This window comes from Pogona vitticeps, chromosome 3 (assembly GCF_051106095.1).
Source record: "Pogona vitticeps strain Pit_001003342236 chromosome 3, PviZW2.1, whole genome shotgun sequence".
NCBI lineage: Eukaryota > Metazoa > Chordata > Lepidosauria > Squamata > Agamidae > Pogona > Pogona vitticeps.
The window spans coordinates 174,897,888-174,922,223 of NC_135785.1; the positions used below are offsets into that span (position 1 = coordinate 174,897,888).

The 24,336-nt window shown below is 39.6% G+C and overlaps 1 protein-coding gene and 1 long non-coding RNA gene across 4 annotated transcripts in view; one reads left to right on the forward strand and one right to left on the reverse strand.

The window, feature by feature from the left end:
• The window catches only part of GABRG3 (gamma-aminobutyric acid type A receptor subunit gamma3), a 401,625-nt gene that overhangs the window by 273,261 nt on the left and 104,028 nt on the right, over positions 1–24,336 (forward strand). The gene's annotated exons all lie outside the window — the stretch shown is intronic.
• LOC144588146 (uncharacterized) overlaps positions 1–24,336 on the reverse strand; it is a 92,747-nt gene that overhangs the window by 24,945 nt on the left and 43,466 nt on the right. The window contains exon 1 of the long non-coding RNA XR_013543514.1: positions 1–24,336. This exon is cut by the window's left edge and continues 20,939 nt beyond it; it is cut by the window's right edge and continues 43,466 nt beyond it. This is a non-coding gene — a long non-coding RNA (uncharacterized LOC144588146).

Genomic DNA, 24,336 nt, shown 5'->3' on the forward strand with positions numbered 1-24,336 from the left:
CTGTTTTTGTTTGTTTGTTTTTGTTTTTTGTTCTGCTTTTACAGTGATTTCTCACAAGACGAAAGCGCTTTGCAATTTTTTTTTGGTGACTCGCAAGACAAATTTTTCTATGGCTGTGCTTTGCAAGACGAATAGGAACACATTAATTAAATTTCAATGCATTCCTATAGGAAACTACGCTTCGCAAGAAGAAATTTTCGCAATACGAAACAACTTGCGGAATGAATTATTTTCGTCTTGTGAGGCATCACTGTATATATTTAGTGGTTCAATAAAGATATTATCTGTTCCTGCAAATTTTATCTGTTTATTGATGCCATTAGTAATTCCATTTGAAATGCAAATAACAGTTTAGGAAGGATAGCATTGTCAACAGGATGTCAAGGAAAGAATGAGATATTTTCACCTCACCCTTGTACAGTCCCAAGGCTACTACACCTCCCTGATTCTGTTAATTTACTGTATAAAATATGCACTGATACCACTGACAGAGTTTAGAGATGTTCTTTTGGGGAAATTCTAGCTGTCAGAGTTCCCGAGGCAGCAGCATGGCCATCTAATCCAAAAAGGTCATGTTTCCAAAGTTTGAGCGTTCATAGAAATAACAGGACAGCATATCTGGAACTTCTAACAGCTAACATAATCAAAGAGTAAAACCCTGCAAAAAGTAAACAATAAGCATAAATTCCAAAAACATACCAGAAAAAAAACCCACAACCAATTCACAAAGGACAGTAGCATATGAAAACTACATGGACTCAATGGAAAACATTCTGTAGCAGCCACAGTTTAGCCAGACAACATTTATAAGAAGAAGTGTCAGGAAACCTCCTGAGGAAAAGACATTGTATAAATACAAAGTGTGAAGCTCAGCAATGCGAAATGCTGCTAATATTGGGTTTATCAGGAAGTAAAAAAGGCATCCAGTGAAACAGGAACAGGGAAATGGGAAATATTAAGAACTGTTAATGAAGCTTCTCAATTGTTGGACAACAAATATCCTAATTTAAAGTTGATTACTCAATTAGCTCACATTAATCCTCAAAGGATTTGCAACTTTCTCCATTTAGTAAAATAGCAATTAATAACATACTTATTGTTATTAATAACAAATTAAGATCATGGCCACTGGCCCCATCACCTCCTGGCCAATAGAAGGGGAAGATATGAAGGCAGTGACAGATTTTACTTTCTTTGGCCCCCTGATCACTGCAGAATGTGGCAGCAGCCATGAAATTAAAAGATGCCTGCTTCTTGGGAGGAAAACGATGACAAACCTCAACAGCATCTTAAAAAGCATCACCTTGTTGACAAAGGTCCGAGTAATCAAAACTATGTTTTTTCCAGTAGTGATGTATGGAAGTGAGAACTGGACCATAAAGAAGGCTGATGGCCAAATAATTGATGCTTTTGAATTGTGGTACTGGAGGAGACTCTTGAGAGTCCCCTGGCCTGCAAGGAGAACAAACCTATCCATTCTGAAGGAAATCAGATCCTGAAGTTGAGGCTCCAATACTTTGGCCACCTCATGAGAAGAGAAGACTTCCTGGAAAAGACCTTGATGTTGAGAAAGTGTGAGGGCAAGAGGAGAAGGGGCCGACAGAGGATGAGATGGATGGACAGTGTCATTGAAGTGACCAACATGATTTTGACCCAACTCCAGAAGGCAGTGGAAGACAGGAGGGCCTGGCATGCTCTTGTCCATGGGGTCATGAAGAGTTGGACACAACTTAAAGACTAAACAACAGCAACAACCATATTTATACTAATAGTATAATCATAGTGATTAGTATGTGAAGATGGAATAGAAAGTAAAGGCTTAAACTGAAGAAATGAAAAGGGAGTTGGAGTATGTCATTAAAGAAACCCTCTCTAAAAAAAGGAAGCAATGGCTGAAATCCTGTTGCACTGGTCCATTTGTGCAACAGAGATAGTGTCATCAACAGCTTCAAATTATTGCTGATTACAGGCAAATCTGTCTTGATTAAACGTTGTTTCAGGATGTATGCCACTTGTACCCATTTCAGTGAAGTAATGTGGAGTCCAAAATCACCAAATGGAGCCTTTAATCATTGGCAATTTGCTACTGCTGAGGTCATCATCACTTCACATGCAGAGCTGCGCAAGAGGATTTTGGCCAATCCCCTCCCTAGCAGATATATAGTCAATGATTAGTTGAAAGTATAAGTGATAGCAAAGAAATATTACAGAATGCCCAGTAGATGGGGAGAGAGAGAGAGATCTGGAAAAATTCATTTGAAAAATGATAGTTAAAGGTCTTAGGAAGCTAATAAGCGAAAGAGAAGATTTAGGTGAAAAGTTGGTGGTTATTATACCTCTTGAATAGATAATTGGCTGGAAACCTGTTGAACGACGGATGCTAAGTAAGGCTAGTGACATCATCAGTTGCTGTACATTTTGCAGGAAGTAAAAACTATTGATTTTCCCATGAAGATTTCCAACTCCTTTGATATCCTCTTCATCATCCCACAGCCATTGGGGGCTGTGGGATGGGGTTGACATCTTTGATTTCCAGAAATTGATGCTGCCAGTAAAATCTTCCCAGCATAATGATTTTTGGAAATTACAGATCTTTCCCATTTTTTGTGCCCCCCCCGCAATGACTTTCCTATTAAAAAAAGGGGATCCCAATGGACCTTCAGAAGCGAATGGAAAATTTTTAAAATTTCCATAAAAGTCGCTATGGCAGGTGGCATCATCAGCCTTATGTATCATAAGTTGCACAACAGGATTTCGGCCAGCATGTTTGTTTATCGGATAGAAACATTGCTACTGTTTTTAAAAAAATGTTGGCAGGAAATGTGTACCTGTAAGTAAAAAAATAACTTTTCAGAGCTTGTCATATCTATACCAAATCATAATCAACAAATTTGTTTCTCAGAAGTGCCCAAACATTCTGTAAAGTTTTGAATAAAGGAGGTTTGAATTATTCAACTGATAAATTTGAGAGACAGGTTGTAAGATCTTTCCTAATTTGGGTTTTAGAAATATATAACTTTATTCATGTATACAAATCTCAGAACTGCAAGAAATCAGGTTGTACATCATCTTCAATCCCTTGTGCGTTCTACCTTGGAACCAATGACTTCTTTCTCTGTAGCTGGTGAAGCTGTGACCATAAATACAGATTCCAAATGTTGTCTCACCAGTCTCCCATTTAGATATCATTAGTTTCGGTGCAACTTCAGCAGCAAGCAATTGCATGTAAACAAATTTCTTTTACAAAAATAATTGATGTCTTTCCTCGTCAAATCAAAGTGCAATTATTTTCCATGTCACAGAAAGTAGATATAGTGAAATAGAATTTGCAATGCAAACAAGCTGGCACTGTGTTAGGGACATCCCTTTATTAACACCGTGTCTACTTGAAAAGAAAGCGAAAGCAGCAGGAGCCTAAACAGTTAAAAACTAGACTTGAAAAATTGCTGAATAAACACAAAGAACAATTATAGTACAGCACAGAAAATATAAAAGCCGCCTAGAGTGGTCTTAAGTGACTAGATAGGCGGGATATTAAATAAATAAATAAATAAATAAATAAATAAATAAATAAATAAATAAATAAATAAAAACCATTAGGATCTCGGCACAGAGAGAGGGGGGGGGAGAGAAAGAGAGAGATTTAAAAAGCTTTTAAAATTACTAGTAAACCTTTGCTTTATTGAAACAAACATAGAAACAAACCCTAGAAAGTGTTTGGAAAAGTCAACGTGTCCAAAATCCTGAGCTGGGATTAGCTTGAGTTCTAGTCCATCACTCTACTCCCTGTACCACCCTGACTGGAAGTTAAATGGGCTTGTAAATTTTATAAGACTTTTCATGGCCTCATGCAACTCACTCTCAATAGGATTAAACTGTGTGGGTTTTTTTAAAAAAACTCTCTCTCTCTTTTTTTAAAAACTATCTCTCTGCTTATGTAGAAGTTCTCTGGAGTAACCTGCCTAACAAGAATAACATTAAAATTCCGTATGAAACAGTAAAATTCCTGACCCTAAACCCACAATTAAATCCAAATTTTAAAGAGAGAGATTATTTAACTCTCAGGATTTTGAATGATTGCCTGTTCTAGACCTTCTATACAAAGAACTTAGAAGCTACTCTACTTTTCCAACAGGAGACATAAAGGACAGTATAAACTATGCAAAGGACAACAAAACTTACAACAGAAGGGACTCACAGCATAATGCTAATACTTTTATTCCTTTATTCATAATGGAAAGTGTCCTTTTGAAAATGATTGTGAACTTCTAGACTGGTGGCAAGTAGTATCTTAAACCCTATGTTGCATAAAGAATTTAATTTTGCAGAAACATATTTCCCCATATATCCAATTCTATATGTATGTATATTAATAGCTTTTCTTATGAATGATGATAACCAAGGCCAAGATCCTATGGTACACTTTCAGTTCATTCTGTTCCATATACCAGAATCTGTAATCACAGACCCCGATCACTCGAAAACCTGTTTCAGAAGCCTGAAAAACACTTTAGAGCCATGTCATGGAAGGCTGTAGTGGAAAGAAAATGGGGGAAAAGTCCCAGTTCTGCTAATGCTGGACAGAGAAATGTGAATGTATATAACTAGATAGTTTTAGCCCAAGAATTTAAGCCTGGAATACAAGCTTGATTCCTAAGTTTGCCTCCAGTTTTGGAATCATTGCTTCCTGCTAAGTCAACTTCCTCTAGCCACATGTTTTCCACCTCATGTCACATTTTCCGTCATTCTAGTAGGATCTCCAAAAATCAAGAATGGCTTGGGGTTATATAAGTTACTACCAGAGTGTGATGGGGAACAGATAGGAATATCCCATGATGCAGTTGAACTAGGACCATCATTCTGAGGTTCCAACCTCATATTGAACCCATATACCACTGAAATACAATGCATGGCATATTAAGAGGGCTCTGGGATCCTGAAATTTTGGACTCCTAGAAGATAATTAGGACTAAATAAAGACTGACAATTTGTTTATAATGTTCTAACATCATCTACCGACCTCCTTGGGGATAATCTGAACCCTAAAAGCTCCATGCTTCCAGGCAGCTCACAACAATGAAAACTGTAGAATGTTAACATTTTTTAAATACTATGCAAGAACTATATTGAAAACCAATTAAACATTAATCAAGATTAAAACCAAGAAGAGAAGTGATCTCAGTTGGTTAGCATTTTATGTTGCCAAAATAGCATAGATCATGCATCCTCCTAGGGCACTTGTGGGGCAGGGGGATTGTGGCCCCTAATAGGAGATGTGGCCACCCTGTTTTCTACCAAATTGCCTGAGAAGAGGAACTTCTGGGGAAATAACTTGGCAGCTACTGCTGAAATAACTTTTGTTGCTACAGCTACACCTTTACGGTTGATGCCAAATAAACAGTGAGAGCCCTTAACAGAGGCTGATGAACTAGGGTATTTACTTAATGGATTATTTATGTTTGTTTGTTTTTCTGAGGTGGAATATTCTGCCTCAGGTGCTGAAATAACTAGGCCAAACTCATTGTGGTTTCGTTGGCTATCCTCAGGCAGCAAGATGTCTTGGCCTGACCCCAGGCAAAGGAAGAAGGGAAGAAAACCACAGTGAACGAGGATGTAAATACAAAATATGATTGCAAATGAGCACATGAACATGACTTTAATGAGTAAACCATGAAATGATAGGAATCCTGAGTAGTGAATATGAACAGAGAAACAAACCAGAAAACAATTCAGCTTCAATGAAAAATTTAAGAAGATATGTAAATTATTTCACCCCACTCCATTAGTATGATAGCTATCTGGCTGCATATTCCGTGAATTTGGCACCTGATTGCAGAACCAGAAGCTGGGAGTTTGATTTCCCAATCTGCCTTCTGGAAAAGAGCTAACTTGTGCAGTTCGGGGCAAGCTAAGCACCCCCAAAGCAGTCACAGAAGAAGGCAAATGATAAACTACTGCTGAGTATTCGACATCTAGAAAACCTGGAAGGGCTTCCCATAAATTGGAATCAACTTGATGGCAGGTCATTAGTACTGTATTAGTAAGATACTCAGCAAATGGTACCAGTTTGTATGGGAACAGTTCATGTAGATCTCCTGGCCTTCATATAATGATCACAGTTTCTGCTCCTGTTCTTATCTCACTGTCCTTGGCCTAAGTTGTTCAGTATTATTCCATCGCTGTATTAGTCCATCACTGTCCAGTCCTAACCTGCTAGACGTGATCAGCATCTCCTCTCATTCGCTGTCTTTCTTTTCCCATTCTAAAGCAACTTCCTGAAGCCTGTCCAAGTTGTTATTGCATGTATGCATGTGCTGGCAGGCACTCAAGCTTCAGCTCAGGTTATTTGAGACATCTGCTATTTGTTCTTTATCCAACAGTCTGATCCCAGAGGAGATATCATGAATTTAAACTCACAAAGGCTTCGTATGTTTTAATGCCTTTCTAATAAACTTGATATAATTTGACCTCTCATTGCTTTTTACGTTAGTTCTCTGGAGCAAGGCAGCTTGTAGTTCTTTAAAAGTTGGGATATGATGACTTGCCATTTTATTATGGAGAACACTGCTTGTTGCCACTTTATTCCTTTATTATTCCTGACTCTTCTACAGAATTATTTCAAACATACGAGCCGTTCACTCTGAGATGGTTGCCATCAAGCTCCTTGAAAATAGGTTGAGTTGATTCAAATCCTGTGTGTCTCGGAGCTTGAAGCTGTGGAACAATGGAAAGAACTTGTACTTAAACATTGAAAATATAGTAATGAGCAGAGCAGAGTAGAGTATTAATCTTTACCCCAAGGCCACTACAATGCCTAAGGAGAAGGGATACTGGAGTACTGTTTCTCTATTTTTGTTTGTTTTTTGTTCAAGACTCCAAAATAAAGTTTGGCTGTTTTATGTTTCAATTGCTACCTTTAATCATGGTCACACCCAGTGTTTAGATGTGTTTCTGAGGTTCCACAGGAACTAGATCTCCCAAACAGCCTTTTGTCCAGAAGGTTGCTTTAGTGGGGGTCCCCACAGTAAAATCCACTCAGGAGCAGCTGCTTAGAAAGTGTTGATAAGCAAATACAGTGGTGCCTCGACTTACAGACTTATTTGGTTCCGGAACTCTGGTTGTAACTCGAAATGGTCATAAGCTGAAGCACCATTTCCCATAGGAATGCACTGAACTGCGATTAATCTGTTCCAGCCAAAGGAAAAAAAATCACACACACCCCAAAAAAAGAAAAAGAAAAAACTGTAAGACCTATGGGAAATGTGATTAATCCATTCGGGCCAAAGGGGGCGGGGAGAAAAGCAAACAAACTGTACAAGACCCTTCAGAAATGCAAAAAAAGCAAAGCAGAAAGCAAACAAACCCTGCAAGACCCTTTAGAAATGCAAAAAAACAACAACACCAAAGCAAAAAGCAAACAGAGAGTTCAAGACCCATCGGAAATGCAAAAAAGCAAAGCAGAAAGCAAACAAACCCTGCAAGAAAAACCACACTGCAAAACCCACCCAGAACAGTTTTTAAAAAGTAGAAAACAGCACCTCACCAGGCAGTCCAAAACCTCCTCCGATCGTGCACATTCTAACTACTGGGCTGAAAGAGCTACAAAGAAGCAGCCTCTTTGCCACCAATGGTTAGCAATTTGAATTCCCCGCCTTGTTTCCCTGCCTTTTTCTGGTTGTAACTCGAAGCTCCGGTCGCAAATAGAAGCAAAAGTTTGTGGCCAGAGCTGGTCATAACTCGAAATGGTCATATGTCTGGATGTTCGCAAGTCGGGGGACCACTGTAAAGAAAGTCACTGCATCAGAGAATCTACTATGTCTATTGAAAGTCTACAGTTTCTGTTGGATATATTGCACCCTCATATTGCCTTTGAGAGGTTTTGGCTGAGAGGGAACTGCAGTGAATGTCAATCAACTCAGTAGCAGCCAATTGTTTCCCTCTCTACCTCCACATTCTTTTTCACCTTTTTCTTTTCAGGGTTCAGTTAGGGCCCTGTAAGTTAGAATGTGTTAGTTATGGAGTCAGAAGTGAACAGTTAGAATAAAGTGTTCTGCGAGCTATGTCAGTTAGTTAATAATGAAGTTCAGCTCAGTAATGTAACAAGTTAACATTTCAACATAATGTTTGTTTTTATATAAGAAGAAATGTGAGTAAAATGAAACCTTTTATTCTTATTCATAGCAGAGTCTCTTAGTGAATGTATTGAAACAATTTAGTGCCACTTGAGGGAAACTAACAAATAAGGGGTGGTCTACTAAGGAAGACTGTAGTTCAATCTGCTCTGTAAGTTCCTGCCAGAATCAATTTTTACCTGCTGGATAATAAGAGGAAGATTATTATTATAATTAATTAAATCCACACTCAATATTTTCTCACATCAAACTCTGCCATCAAACCAAAACCCAGAAGTTTGGAAGTGAGTTGACTTTGACTCACAACCGGCTTGGATTTTCTGAACTGGAGGAAATGGTCTCTACCCTGCCAGTACCTATAATTCCAGATTTCTGCATCATTACTTTGTGGACAACATGGTGCTAAATCTTCAATCATGCAAATTGTCTTGCTGCTAGAGAGCTACAACTTCCTAGTTCTCCACTGTTTAATTTATTTCATATTGGTTATTATCCTTTATATACTGGGCTAATCTAAAATTGAAGTGGATTGACGTTGTTATACATTCTTCTCACTATTCTCTGCATTTTTAGCAGGACTTTTATTGTTGTCCTGTGCAAGTCTAAAACTGAAGTGCTTTCTTTTCATATATTGTTTTATTTACGGCCATTCCAGCCTCAGCTGTTGCTGTCAGCAAAAGCTTTATTAGAACAATTTCATTATGTGGTGTTGATAGCCTTTTCTGTCTCCCTAGGGGTTTCCTTTGTTAATGGGCCCAGATTGTTTGCCACTTCATGAAATGGGAGTTTAATAAGCTAAATGTCTGCACTCCCTTTGTAGTAGAGTTGCCAGGTCTTGGGCTACCAGCTGAAGTCTCAAAGAACTGCTGTAGGTTTTGTTGTTGTTGTTGTTGTTCTACAGACAAGGAGACAAATCTCAGGGCTAATGACACCCTGAGAGGAGACAAATGCTTGTGTGAGAGATAGCTTTAAGCCTAATGTAGGCTCATCTATAAAGCCAAGTAAGGGGCTGTCCTATGTTATCCGCCAACCACTCCAGTCCTGCCTCTCTCCATATCGCATACGGTGTGTACTGGAATTTTGGACAATTCATTATGCAAATGAATGCATGATCACCTGAGTGGAAGGAAGGGCTTGTAAGAGTAACATGCTGGATAGCTTGCATGAGTGCCCCTCCCCTCTTAACCAATTAATGAACACTTGTTCTTTGGTTGGCAGAGATGACTCTTCCCCTATTTTCAGTTGTTTTACTGCCTTTGTAGAGAACCTTTTGGGACACCTGAGAGGAAAGATGCTCCCTTGAGCCTTTCCTGTCTTTATGCCCACCATTTTCTCTTTCAGCCATGCAGCTGGAGATAACCCACTTTTTGTTATTTTTAACCCTTTTTCTTCATTCCTTCTGTTAGCCTCTGAAGCCTTGGTATTTTATTGAAGTCAACTGTAACCAAATTCAAGCCTACAATTTGCAGGACCAGGGTCTAAAGAACTTTTTCTCTTAAAAGCTGTTTCTGAGTAATTAATTGAGCTGGTTAAATGTATTGTGTGTTCAGGGGGTGTTTGGGAACTTGCTACTCACTTTTAACTCCTAAAGTTACTAGTCCTTCCATTGTGCAGTTAAGGCTGAAGACATTCTTCTCTGGTGGTCCTAGATAGCCCATCACTCTTAACAGAGAAAGAGAGCTAGCAAAAGTGTACTTGGTTTTTCCCCTGGCCCTGCCTGTCCTTCCAGGCTCTGCCTCCCTGTACTGTGCCTTCCACCCCACCAACCACAGTAGGCACCAGCCACCGTGCTTTCAACCCTGGGCTGTCTTCCCCGCACATTCCCAGCTGGGCACCAGGACTGATTAGTTCAGGGTGAAGGTGTGTTTATGTGTGCTATCCTTCCACAGTGTTGGTGCCCCTCCCCCCAAAAGCACCAAGAGTCAGTAGAGCTCTGCCAGGTGCATGCAACTTGGACCAACAATGCCATTTGGAAGGGAACAGACACAAGGGAAAGCACCACACACTGGCAGCAGTGGTACAGGGCTTAGGAAAAACTCTCCTTGCAGTGGCAGGATGTCTTCCACAAGCCTCGGAAGCAATGCAGGGTCTGGAAGGCCTCCCTAAGTGTCACAGCTGCTGTAGATGCTGGATGCAAGCCCTTGCAGGAATTCTAACACTGATACAGCTACTAACTACATTTTGCCTCCTGCCCAGTTGTGGATTGCCATATTACCTTGCCAGTGGTGCCCATTTACCACATTTCCACCCCTGTTCTTTCTTCCACTTTGAACTGCCCCAGAAGGAAGTCCAAACTCCTTCTCATCATCTGCTTGCCTAACTCTGCAACACAGGGAGTCTAGTCTTGAGTTTTGTTCCTGAAATCACAAGGAAGGGGATGCTGCTCACCCCGGAACTCTACTTGGTCCTGTGGAGGGAGGAGGAGTTACTCGGTAATGTCAGTTCTACAAAATGACCTATTTTTCCCCCCAAGGATTAGTTAGCAGTGGACATCTACTACCCTACCAAAATGGACAGAATCTCCAACATTATCTAGAAACCCTTTTCTACTAAACTATAGATTAAAAAGATGGAGGAAACCATGCCCTCTTTTTTTCCTGGAAGGAATGCCAAACTGCTCAGGACTGATCCAGTTCCTAAACAGAATAGCGTTGTTACTCTGTGGGAGAGAACATTATACTCCACTGCATTAGGCAGGGTCCGTGCTCAAGGGAGTTCAGGGTAGGGTCAAAAATAAGAAGGAAGGAAACCCTTCCTTCACAGGAATCCAGGAAATGTCACTAATGCACAAACTCTCAGCATGGTGAGACTTGTCACATTCCTAATTTATACCTCTGTTGGCCTAAGCAGCAGTTTCAACAGTCTCCTGCTATGAAATGAGAAGCCCTGGGTTGCTTGCTTCTAGAGATGGGGACAAATAAAAAAATGGCAATTTGTTTTGATCCGTTATTCGTCAAGGTTGACGGATCAACAAATACGAATATTCTACAACGAATCGGTGGATCGATTTGTCGAAGATAAGTGGGAGCGTGGATGCAAGCCAGAGAATTGACTTGTTGCTTCCAAGCTTCTGGGTACAGATTTTATAGTAGCAGCAGTCGTCTAATTCCTAGAAAACATTTCATCCTGCTAAAACTCAGGGCTGGTCGATCTGATGTTCCTGTGGGAAGCATTCATGCAAGCCTCAGTCCTTTGTGTCGTGAGTCTCTGCCAAAGCTTATCCCTCACTCTGGCTACTGGGGGAGGAAAATCTGGTGCTGATTCAGCTGTCTGTGATTCTAATTGCCCAGCATTTTCCTCAGCTGTAATTAACCCCTCAGATTCCAGATCTTCTTCTGCTGAACTCATGACAGGTGGTTGCCGTTCTGCCGCCGATCAGCTGAATGATGTTTAAAAACAAAAAAGAAGAAGAGTAAATAAAAACAGGTAAATATTCATCCCTTCCTATTCATGGGGGTCTCTGGAACCCACAAATATTGATTGATGAATATTTAATGAATTGGCTATATTCATTGGAAAAAGTGATCCGTTTTTATATTCATTCCCATCTCTATTTGCTGCCCTTCTGGCCAATACTGCCAGTGGTCCAGGTTTGTGACATGTAAGGGGCTCAAGGGAGTCTTATGGACAGCTCCTTACAGTGCAGTATGGCAAGGCCTTTTTGTACATCAAGCCCTTACTGATTTTCATGCAACTGATGCTGAAACTCTTTGATATAGATTTTCAATGTAGTTTTGTCGATGATTTTTGCTTTCACTAAGGGTATTAGAAAAAGGCTCAAGCACACTCTTGGTGAAAGCTGCGAACAAAGTGTTATCATTAGGTGAGACAGCAACGATCAATATCTCCCACCACCAGCAGCAGCATCAAGTGCTCAAGCTCCTGAACGCCGTCTAGACATTAGCTCCTCAAGGATATTTTAATCTTTAATTATTAATTGAGCAGATAGGAACAGCTTGATTATATCTTCTTTTGAGAACCTTGGGGGAGAATGTAAAGAGGCAAATGGTATGAACCAGAAAGTATTGAAGAATTCCTAAAATTGTATGGTGTTCCTTTTGTTGTGCTTTGAACAGAATAGTTCCACTTATCGTATATTTAAAAAATCACAGGGGCCTGCTGGGTCCTGTCCATTTTTACCCCTCTGCTGATTTGATCAGTCTTCAGTTGGATGTTATAGAAAAGATCACTATTCTGGAGCTGTTCTTGGTGGTGGTAGAGAAACAGCAGTTTTTCAGGACCATGTGATGGGGGTGGGGAGGTGAGACTTAGGGCCAAACTAGGTGTACTAGTAAGCCCCGTGTTTGAAATCTATTAATGTTCCAAAGATACAGTTCAGGCATTCCAAAGATGCTACTGAGTGATCATACCTCTAAATCATGCCTATGCTTACCACTCCATTACGACAACAAAACAAAGCAGACTAATTTGCAAACTACAGGAAGTGTGAAAAGATCCTGCTATGATAATCAGATATTTTCAGCACGCAGGGATCTTTCTTTTCTAATTATGGCCTCCTGTAGCAGATCAATTGGCCCTTAAATTTATCTGCCTCGATTGATCCCAGATGTTGAGGGAGGAGGCAAGGTATGGAAATGAATGTGTCAGTGAGAGTGGATATGGATGTGTGTCCATTTGCATGTTTAGTCATGCGTGTCCTGTTCTTCTGCTTCACCCACTAGTGCAGCTGCTCATTAGTTCCACAGCCATCAGTACAGCCCCTTCATTTAAAAAAAGGGGGGGAGGGTGTCCCACCCCTATTGTCATCTGATATTGTCCTGTCCAGTAGCAACTGGATGGTGCAGCAATGGATATAGTAGCACAATAGGCTGATCACATAACTTTTGGAGCATACAATTCAGTTATGCAGACCTACCACAGTCCCCTTCATAGTAAGCAAAGGAAATCCTAAATGTATTTATTAATTTCACATATATAAACACACTGTGGCGTGCTGGTACATACTATATATACAGTTTATGCTAATATACCACTACGGTATGTAGCTTTGTCTGCCACCCTCAAAAAAAAAAAAAAATTCCATGGACACCCTTGGACGCTGAAATGTTTTGAGGCGCTCCTAAAGGGTATCAGAAGAATGCCCACCCTTTTAATGGTCTGATTTTCACATAGCCTTTGTCTATGTAGCTTTTCCCACCACCACCTTTGATCAAAATTAAGCTTCTTTTGAATCATAGAATATTTGTGTTTGGAGGAGCCTTTAAGGTCATCAAGTTCAACCCCCCGTTCAATGCAAGAATCCAAATCAAAGCAGATCTGACAGATATCTGTCAAATTTTCTTTTGAATGTCTCCAGCGCTGGAGCACTCATCATCTCCTGAGGTAAATAGTTCCATTGTTGTGCTGCTGTAAGAGTTAAGAAGTTGTTTCTGATATTCAGTGTAAATCTGACTTCCTGTAACTTGAGTCTGTTATTACATGTCCTGCACTCTGGGATGAACAAGAACAGATCCTGCCCCTCCTCTGTATGACTATGTTTCAAATACAGTGGTGCCCCACATGACGACGACCCCGCATGACGATGAAATCGCTTCACAACTTTTTTGCGATCGCTACAACGATCGCAAAACAATGGTTCCTATGGGGTCTTTTCGCTTTACGTCGATTAGGTCCCTGCTTCGCGAACCACTTGTTTGCAAAACGATGATTTTTCCGGCTCCACAAAATGGCTTCCCTTCCTTTGCAAAATGGCTGTTTTCTGGACAGAAGCTTTGGAAAACAGCGATTTTAAACAGCTGATCGGCAGTTCTCTATGGGCGATCTTCGCTGGACAATGAGGTATTTGCCCATTGGAATGCATTAACCGGTTTTCAATGCATTCCAATGGGTTTTTTTCCTCATGACAACAATTTCGCTGTACAGTGATTTTGACAGAATGGATTATCGTTGTCATGCAGGACACCACTGTATTTGAAAAGCACTGTCATATTTCCCCTCAGTCTTCTTTTTCCAGAGCTAAACATACCCAGTTCTTTCAGTCTTTCTTCATAGGGATTGGTTTCCATTCTCCTGATCATCCTTATTGCCTTCCTCAGAACTTGTTCCAGTTTGTTGGCCTCCTTTTTAAAGTGTGGTGTCCAGAAGTGGACACAGTACTCTAGATAAAGCCTAACCAGTGATGAATAGTGGGGAACTAGTACTTCATGAGATTTGGAGACAATATTTCTGTTGAAGCAGCCTAAAATAGCCTTCTGTGTAAAGTGCAAATCATATAGAACCTGAAGTCCACATGTGGTTTCTGGGCATTCATTAAATGAAACTGTTTGCCTGCTCACTGATCTATATAACTCTGAGAACAGTGCTAAACAGACTTATCTGGATTGAAGCAAGGTCTCAATAACTTGGAGGTGGGGGAGAAATATCCTTCATTCTACCATTATAAATTTCTTTAAAACTTTTTTATATGCAAACACATCCCTTTGCACCACCAGAACAGGAATGGTCCTTTAACAACTCAATGATAAAATGTAGCTGAAGTACATTATGATTCTATTGGGCTTTTGCCATGCTATTAATTCAATCTGTAGCAGCAGATGGAAATGGTCTCTTAGGACTGCTGTTTCCTCCAAGGCATTCACTCCTAGCCAGTATTCCTTCCTTTGCTGCACAGTACTCAAGAGCTTAAGGCAGTGATAAACTAACGAAGTTCTTCCCACAATTTATTCTAACAAAGAAGAGCAAAGGTTGGCTATTCCCTTCATATTTGACAAAAACATCAGGAATTGCCCCCAAACTCAAAAAGACAATTTCCCTCCTAAATTATTGTCATATAGTTTTCTTTTATAAATCACTTGCTTACATGAGCCTATTAATTTTTAAATAAAATCTCCAAATGAAAGCCACACTTAATCTACGAATGGTATATGGCATGCATTACACTTCCCAAAGGCAAACATCAAATGGTTGAATGGAAAACTCATTCATGTAGTGATTCTAGTCAGTGAACAGATAATATTACTACTCATGGCTTTGCAGTGAAAAGGCTTTTGTGAAGGTGAAGGGAGCTAAAGCATGATTTAAATTGAAGGATGCAAGTATCTAGCACTGGCTATGAGAATTGCAATTGTCATAGGATAAAAACTAGTGAATTCAGTATTGAAGAATTGGATCTGGATGATTCTTAGCCTCAACTAAGCTGATCCAGGACTAATGGTGGAGAACATAAAATGATTATTGTTCATACTTCATGAAGAATCAGTACATTTCATGAATAATGGTAACATTTGGGGAAGTCTTGTAAAAGAAGCAGATTCCTCATCTGGAACCTGATATGCCACTGCCGCACTAAGAGAAAAGTCACTACACCCAGCAGTTAAGGAAAAGTCAAATCAGTGGAGTGAAAACTGTTTGATTTCATTCCTGTACTACATGCCTAAAAGGCTAATGTGTGAGACATTATATCCAGGGATGAAGAAGAACTAATCTCATTGTAGACCAGCTCCTCATCTGAACTCCAAGTCCCACAGACAAAAAAAGAGGAGGGACTCTCTTTTGCTAGTGCTCATGCCCAGAGATTGGAAGTAATGTGTTACAACAAGTAATAAAGTTCCCTATAATGTTATGCTTGGGAGTAAAAATTATATATATATATTTGTTCAGAGTAAAGTAAGAATTGATAACATTGTCACTTTGGGAGGTGCACTCAATAATGGTTAACTGTCCCCTCACCCTTTGCTTCTTTCTGGGACAAAAATTCAGGTGGCATTTTTGAGAGAATTCCCTCTCCCCCGAAATGTTAGTCCAAATGCTTACTTTCTTTTATAAAATTAAAAGGAAAGACAATATACATGTTCCACAATAAGTAAGACAGAAAATTAATAATAATAATTGCTCCCCCCATCTTTATTTGTTATCACTGCCCCTGCTCTGTTTAGAACAAAGGGGAGGGTAGGAGAGTGTTTTGAGGTGGGGAAAATGTGATGAGGAGGGCTTCTGATGCTAGCTGGAGAAGGGCTTTAAAACTCATTTCGCCTTTGAAGTGGGATTATACAGCTCCGGAGGTTCTTGGCCAAATCTAACTCTGGAGAACTTCACTGACTTCCTCAGTTGAAATTCATTTATTCACATGCGCTAAAGGGCCTTAACAGATGCCTTGGATAAAGGCATTGCTTTAGGCTCTGCCATATTACAGAATTGAAATTAAATGCCATCTGTATAGAGAATTATGCTCACTGCAAAAAACATGTTAGGAGAATAATGGCAGCTTTAGCAAGTGTCAATTGCATAAACAATTATAATCTTACATAATTGTTAATGCAAATATACCATTATAATGTCATTGTTAAGGAAGGCATACATATTTGAACAATAGTCCTCAAAATGCTTGTTTTTTAAGTTTGGTAGAAATTCTGCTCATCCATGAAGAGGAATTAACATCCTCACCTGTTTGGGCTGAGAAAAACCCAAAAAACTAGAGATGGGAAACATTGTTTTTCAGACTACAGCTCCCATAATTCCATATCCAGCATGGTCATTATGCTGGCTGGGAAGTTCTGGAAGTTAAAAGTCCAGAAAATGTTTCTCATCTCTGCTGAAAACTGCCTACAAAACTAAAGCTGTCTTACGACGTCTTCAGTAAAAACATTTCAAAAACCCAGACTCCATGTCATGGTGCTCTGCTTTCCACACTGTGTCATCAAGGAAGGTCACACAGACCATAGCTTGTACACTGCCACCAAATACTTTGAGGGGCCACTATGAAAACATAGCACTGCAACATCTCTAGAAGGTACCTGGTTTCACCACAGGAGGAATGGGGGGCACGTTGTTTTTGAAGACATCAACTGTAATTTTAAAATGTGATTCTACTGTGCACCATGAGAGACTACTGGGAAATTAAAAAGGGGGGGGGGAGTGTGTCTTTTAGAAAGGCAGTAAAACCAACAAATCCCTCTTGAAAATCTAACAGAGGAATTGTGTGGCATCTTAAAAGACAGGCTCATTACTTTGTTAGAATACAAGCTTTTGTACACTGGATTCTACTTATCTTGTAGAAGAGGCAGATAGGGAAGCTGGGGGAGACAATCGGTATTTAATTTGAAGGAGAGGAAAAGAGTCACGTCAACAAGTTAGAAAAGTAAAGATTTCACAAAGGGAAGGGCCACATACTAGAAAGTGGAAAAGAAGTACCTTTCACAATACACATTTGCTAGGGTGTCAAAATCACTGACAACTAATACTATACAATTCTTGTGTTGCTTAAGAGTGGGCAGATCTGTTATCTTTACAGAAGCCTTTTCAGGGTTCACTTTAAGTTGCAGCTATATTTTAAGAAAATCATTGCCATAATGTGGAATCCATAATCTGTGCACAAGAAGAATTCAAAGATCATTTAAATCTTCATCTTTTCCAGATCTTTTGCAAATTACCTGCAGTTGCCTCCTTTGCTTACAGATAGATTAACTGAAGTAGGTGGCTAGTTCTAAACCACTTTGGAGACATCAGTATGTTTTGCCTTATTTTCTGTCTTTTAAAAAGTCCATTTTATATTAGTCCCCAGAGAAGGCTCCTGGACCTGTTATTTGGAAAGCTCCAAAGCAATATTAAGTGGGCTGGCAATGGGCGGGTGATTTTGACAAAGAACTAAATATGCTCCACTTTCCTATAGAGTCAACCTCCTGTGCAGTCTTTACTGATTTTATGCATCACAAAATTATCACCAGGCAACCCCATGTTGGTATAATTGGGAACTGATTTTCTATTATTCAGCCCCTCATGAAGTAATGCCCTGTGTTGCCTATTTGTTTGTTTTCAGGCAAAGAATGAAAAATACAACGGGCAAGGCAAGCTAATAAATGCTTTGCTGGGGTGAGGTAAGCAATGAGTAGGCTCCAGAATTTTCTTGGAAAAGCTAAGTGAGTTCAAGAAAACAGTGCCATTCCCACTTCAGCAGGGATGCCACAAGTTAAAGCAAAACACACAAAGTATGCTCCCTTCTAGCAAAAAATAAAGCATAAATAACAGGGAGATATTTTCATCTAAACAATCACACCTGTCTTACAAAATCATCTGCAGCAAAACCCTCTGCAAACCTCAAATGATTGCAAAAGATGTAGCTTGTCAGATTCGTTGTAATAATCCATTAGAAAATCCATTAGTAAGTCACAGCTATCAATTAATTTTTCAGAAAGCATAGTGTAAGAAGGCATGGTTCTTTGTAACACAATACTCACTCCTTGGTTGCTTCTTCACTATCATTGACTTGACTTTTCTTTTCTTCCTAAAGTATTGACTTCTTGTCCATTTCCTTCTCAGCATTGACTGGAGTCTATAACGATTCGGGATTTTAAAAAAATAAAAAACTTATACTGCAGATTATTGTGGAGTAATAAGAATTCCAAGTGCGTATTTGTGTGTGCATAACCAAATGGCTACCACCCAGAGCCAGAAAACACAAGTCAAACATTGACTTCTTGTAGTGTGGAACCTCAGTGCATTCCAGAGTCCCCAACAAGAAAGAAAGCTTGGGATCCCAAGAATGAAATCTATTTCTTGGGAACCGGAACACAGCACCTCTGTTTTGCTGAAACATGTTCTGCCAGGGAAATGACATGTCCCCAGTTTGTTACATGGACTGGGACAAAAGAATTCCCCAGTGACAGAAACCAATGAAGTCTGTGGGTGTGAGTGTGTAGCTCTCTTTGTGGCACATGACTCTGAACAAATTTTGACTCAGAGGGACTGAATGTCCTAACCCAGTGTCCTAAATCATTTTTTACTTCATTTTTAATTTGGAAAGTCTTTGCACATTTGATCAGCAGGCATTCAGAAAGGATGAGCTAGGAAGAACTAGCTGGATTAAAATAAAGTACCTGTTAGGTAACCAGTTAGGCCAGGATTATAGTACAGTTTAGCAAAGCATTATAAAAGTGGCTTTTGAGAAGAGATTTTTGCAGCTCTGATTGAGTCCATGAGTCAGCAGCCTGCTTAAAACACAAATGTCCAGAATGGGAGGTTTTAGGAGAGGGATGTAAGACTTTGTTATGATTTTGCTTGTGCTTTTGTTGAGAACCTTTTCAGTGATGCCAAGGGAAAATAATGCCTATACATTAAGTGGCTGAATAGGCCGGTTCTTAGGATTCTGGTTATTTTGTCCACTTATCCCCTTCCTGGCAGTTTATGTCATTTTGCGTTGGTGAAATTACATAGGAACATTACTCACATGGACTATTTTTCTATGTGCAGTGCCAACATCACATGTATTTCAAGAAGCCATCAAAATAGCTGCTTGAAAATCTTACCTAAGATTTAAAAGATATGTGGATACAGTTCTGATGGGGAAAGACAAACCAGCCAGTGTTTTGAAAAACTAAGAAGAAAAATAATCTGAGATGCTTCTGGTGGTGGGCTGTTTTGAAAGAGGCAGATCAAGAGCGAAGATGGCAGACACTACCTTCCATCTTAGCTAATACAAATGCAGGAGCAGGAGATACATTTATTAGACAGCTACAGAAAAAAATCAAGCAAACAACAGACAGCTAGCTTTCAATGATAATTCATCTTTCTCAGGCTATGCATCAAGTTTTTGTTGGGTCAGAAAATTATATACTTTTAGTAGAGTACCAAAGTCTCATGGCTTTGTTGGGGCCAGGTTTGCTTCTTGAGATGGATACAGATACAGTCCTTCAGATGAGTACTCATGTGAAAAAAAATGCTACTAGCATCAGAAAATTGTGTATGATTAATGAATTACAGATAACATAACATACTTCAACATGATGAATTAATCAGTTGCCCTTTGTTGACACTAGCTTAGATCCTGTTCCTAAGCATAGTAAGTCATCTAGAACAGTGCCATTGATTTATACTTGCTCATCTCTAAGTTCCACTGATTCAAATGGGCTTACATTAGAATCACAAAAATCATAAAATAAAGGAGTTAGAAGGGGGCTATAAGGCCATCACCTCCAACTCCCTTCCTAATTCAGAGATCCAAATCAAAATATATCTGACATATTGGTCTCTAATTTTCTCTTCAATGCCTCCAGAACTGGAGCACTCACCACCTCCCAAGGCAGCTGGTTCCATTGTGGCACAGCTCTTAACAGTTTTTCCTGATATTCAGCCTAAATCTGACTTTCTGTAACTTGAGCACATTTTTATGTATCCTGCACACAGGGATGATGAAGAATAGATTGTGCCCCTCCTCTGTAAGAAAATCTTTCAAATATTTGAAAAGTGTGATCATTTCCCCCTCAGATTGTGATTGTGCCTTACTACTTTGATTGTGTTTTGGTGTTGCTTTTGTTTACTGTCTTTTTTGGTGGTGTCTGTTTGATCCTTTTTAGTATTTGTATACTTACTGTTTTTAGTGTATAATATTGTCTTTTAATGATGTACACTACCTTAGGTACTTCTTAAGGAGAAAGGTGGGGTATAAATAAATAAATAAATAAATAAATAAATAAATAAATAAATAAATAAATAAATAAATAAATAAATAAATAAATAAATAAATAAATAGCAGGATAATTGCAACCTCCCATTAGTCCTACATCCTGTCTCTTTAAAATTCTTGCAAATTATTTTTGAAAGGTTTCATCCGCATATTGCACTTGATTGGGTGGCTGGTAGTAGATGCCAGCTACCACGTACCTTTTGTTATATTAATCCAGATGGGATAACCAAGCTCATCTGCCTGTATTTCTCTGAAGGAATATGTATTTTTGATCTTCCTTTCTATCCTTTCTGTTTGTTTATTTTTTAACAGTTTTTATCCTTCAGTTTTATTCCAGTCATAGGAGTCATCCCACCAAGTTTCAATTATCCTAGTCAGGTCATATTTACCCCCCTGAACTAAGATTTCCAGTTTTTCTCATTTGGTTCCCATATTCTTGGCATTCATGTATAGACACCAGAGATTGAATGACTTGTGGCCTGCTTCCTTTGTACATTTTTGCGAAGATTTTTATTGGGCCCTATTAGATCCTTCATGTCGGCACTACCTTTGTAACCTGTCATTCAACTGAAGTATTTTTCTTTCCTGTCTATTCCTTTTCTGAGTACTGGTAGAATGGATGTGAAGACTCTCTGGGCCCCAAAGTTCTTGAGTTTCCTTCCCAGAGCTTCAAAGTCTGATATGATTGCTTTGTAGTTCCTCTTAACTGTGTCATTTGTTCCCATATGGGGGAAAAGAAAAGGATATACGTCCATGGGTTTCATGATCGATGGCAATCCTTCCATCCCTAATTTGTCCTCCAGAGAGAAAGCATACCGGCTGGGTCCATGGATCTTCTTGGTATATTTCAGTTTTAATCTCATGCAGTAGGGAGTCTCCTACTACAGCTACTCTTCCCTTTTTCTTTTTGTAGGATGTAGGTTCAGTGACTCTGCTTGGCTGAGCTTCAACCTCTTCCTCTCACAGGGTCTCCTGTATGTCTTCTCCTGCATGCTATCTACCAGTCTCATCTTCAAGAATCTGAAAACAGTTTTCACTGGTGAGAGGTGCCTTCTCTTTCTTTTGCTCCGGTGACTCTTTTCCATGGTGCTTCCTCCACTATGTTTGCTCTCTCCTCCTCTGCTTTGTTTTGATTTTCTCTCCCCCACCCCTTGCCTCCTTCGACTGCTGCTGCAGTCAAAACAAAAGTTTGTTTATGTACTCTTTGTCTTTTCTTATAGGCTTAAACAGGACCACTTACTACTCCAGTTTTTTTCACTTTTTCTTCCAACAATGCTACCAGTTTCCACTTGCTGCATGTGTATGCTGTGTTGTTCTCAAGAACTAAGACGAACATTGCACACACTCTGCAGGACACTTACACTGAAGTGTCTCTTCTCTCCAGAACTCCTGTTATTATTTTTTTTACTTTATTCTGTTTATCTATGAGTGCCCTTTCCTGTGATTTGTTTGCCTTGAAGGATGTTGGAAAAGTCCACTATAACTATATCCAGAAATTTTGTTAGAGACCTCTTCCACCAAACTCTGCCATCAAATTCCTGTTAGCTCTCTCTCTCTCTCTCTCTCTCCGGATACTCGCTCCCTGCGGTCTGTCTCAGTTTTATTCCTCTGCTGCGCTCTGTTAGGAATTAGCGAACAGAAAGACCCTCCCTTTAGACCAGTACTCACAGCTGCTACATTGCTCTCAGCAGTTATCAGGCCACACTCCTACCTCTGAAACTGAACATGGTGCTTCTGAATGGGAAATTCCCAGGCGTGACTCCAAGTCACACCCCAGTGTTAGGCTAAATCACTCACTTCTCTGCCTTTATCTCCTTGGTCTCCTCTTTTCTTTTGTCTCTTCCTCCAGTATACCTTTTCCTTACTACCTTTCCTTAGTACCACCCCCTCTCCATCAAATTCCTGTTAGCGTTCCCTGTTTGCTTGGTCTGGCCACTCATCCCCTGGGGTCTGTCAAAGTTTTATTCATCTGCTGTGCTCTTTTACAAGTCAGCAAACAGAAAGGAAAGTGTAACTTACTATGCTAAGCAACAGGATTTCAACCGGTAGAGCCTAAGTTGGGGTCAGCCAGTGATTTTTAAGAGAGGTGCAGGGGATTTGACAGAGGGTATCACTTCCCATAAAGTACACATCCTTTGTCTTGGTATTCTGTCGTTTGTTAGGCAACAGATATTCAAGCTGTTTTGAACAACAGTGACAGAAATAGAAGAGAGACTACTTTCACAATTAGACAGTGATAAAGCATTATCTCTCTACATAAACATTGCTTCAATGTGTTCACATCTACACTGTCAGCAGGCAAATGAATTCTGTGCTTATCTTCTGATGACCAATCATGGAACAAAAGCAAGCTAAATTGTAATTTCCTGAGCTGCGAAAAATAGAAAAAGCTAATGTTAATGACGCTGTAGTTCTAATTACAAAATTTATGTTTCATTTGTTTCTGCCCATAAACATTTGAAGAACCTGCTTTCTAAAGGCATTCAACACTTTGATAGATATTCAGCACTTTGAGATATCATGTTAGATACAGTATGCCAGAAAGGAGTCTTGTGGCAGCTTTACTATGGTGAGTTCACATACTAAAATAAAGGTGTGAGAAGATTTTTATTTTATTCTTTATTTGTTGTTGTACTGAGGGTGAAATGAAATGACTGGAGGGTTGTACAACTGATCACACTGAAAAGAGTAAATTTGCAGGGAGTTATCTCCCTTCAAATAACTTTTCTGTCTGCCAGGGAATTGTTCCCACCTGGCCCCAAAAACTACAGCTGGATCAAAATGGTCTAGCTTGGGTACTGATCAGGGCCAGGTTGGAGCACAGCTCTCCATACATCATATGATCACTAGAATAGATTACACCAGACTGTTCCACAAGCAGTTCAAAATATGATCTAGTTCCCTGTGTGATTACACCCTAAAACAGATGAAGACTGTCTGAAAACTGATACCATTTTAAGGTACAATAACATATACGTAAGTTGACTGAATATGCAAAAGATAAATATTCATATCCATATCCAAAGTATTTATCCTAGGCTTATACTATTTCATTTCAGGTAGCATCCATGATGGTCATGGCATTGATCAGTAAGCTTAGTGATGCAATCATGGTGGAATCCACCATAGCCTGCTTGCTATAAATGTGCATGTATGTTACCAAAATGTGTTTAGAACTTTACCAAACAAAGGTTTACTTTCTCCATTAATATTATAGGATGCTTAAAAATCAATGTGAAAATATGTTTGATGAGATGAACCAAGTTGTGCATCTTCAACAGAATTTGAAGATCAAGAGATTTTCATGCATATATTAACCACACCGAAAAAAACTGTGATCATTTAGTATGTGAACAGAACTTTTTGAAAATGGAAAGCTGAGCAAGAATGTAGGAAAGAGAGAAACAGAATGAAAACTAGGAGCCAGAATGTGAAAATACAAATTTTTGCTGTGACATGGAATAGACTGAAATAGATGAAAGTATGAGACATAAGGAATCTCCTGTATGGAGAATTAGTGCAGGGAAAGCACGCCAGAGGGAGACCACAGCTGCAATACAAGGATATCTGCAAGCGGGATCTGAAGGCCTTAGGAATGGACCTCAACAGATGGGAAACCTTGACATCGGAGCATTCAGCCTGGAGACAGGCGGTGCATCATGGCCTCTCCCAATTTGAAGAGACCCTTGTTCAGCAGGCCAAGGCAAAGACGCAGACCCAAAACCAGCAAAATCAGGGAGCTGGACAGGGGACAGATTGTATTTGTCTTCAGTGGGGAAGGGATGG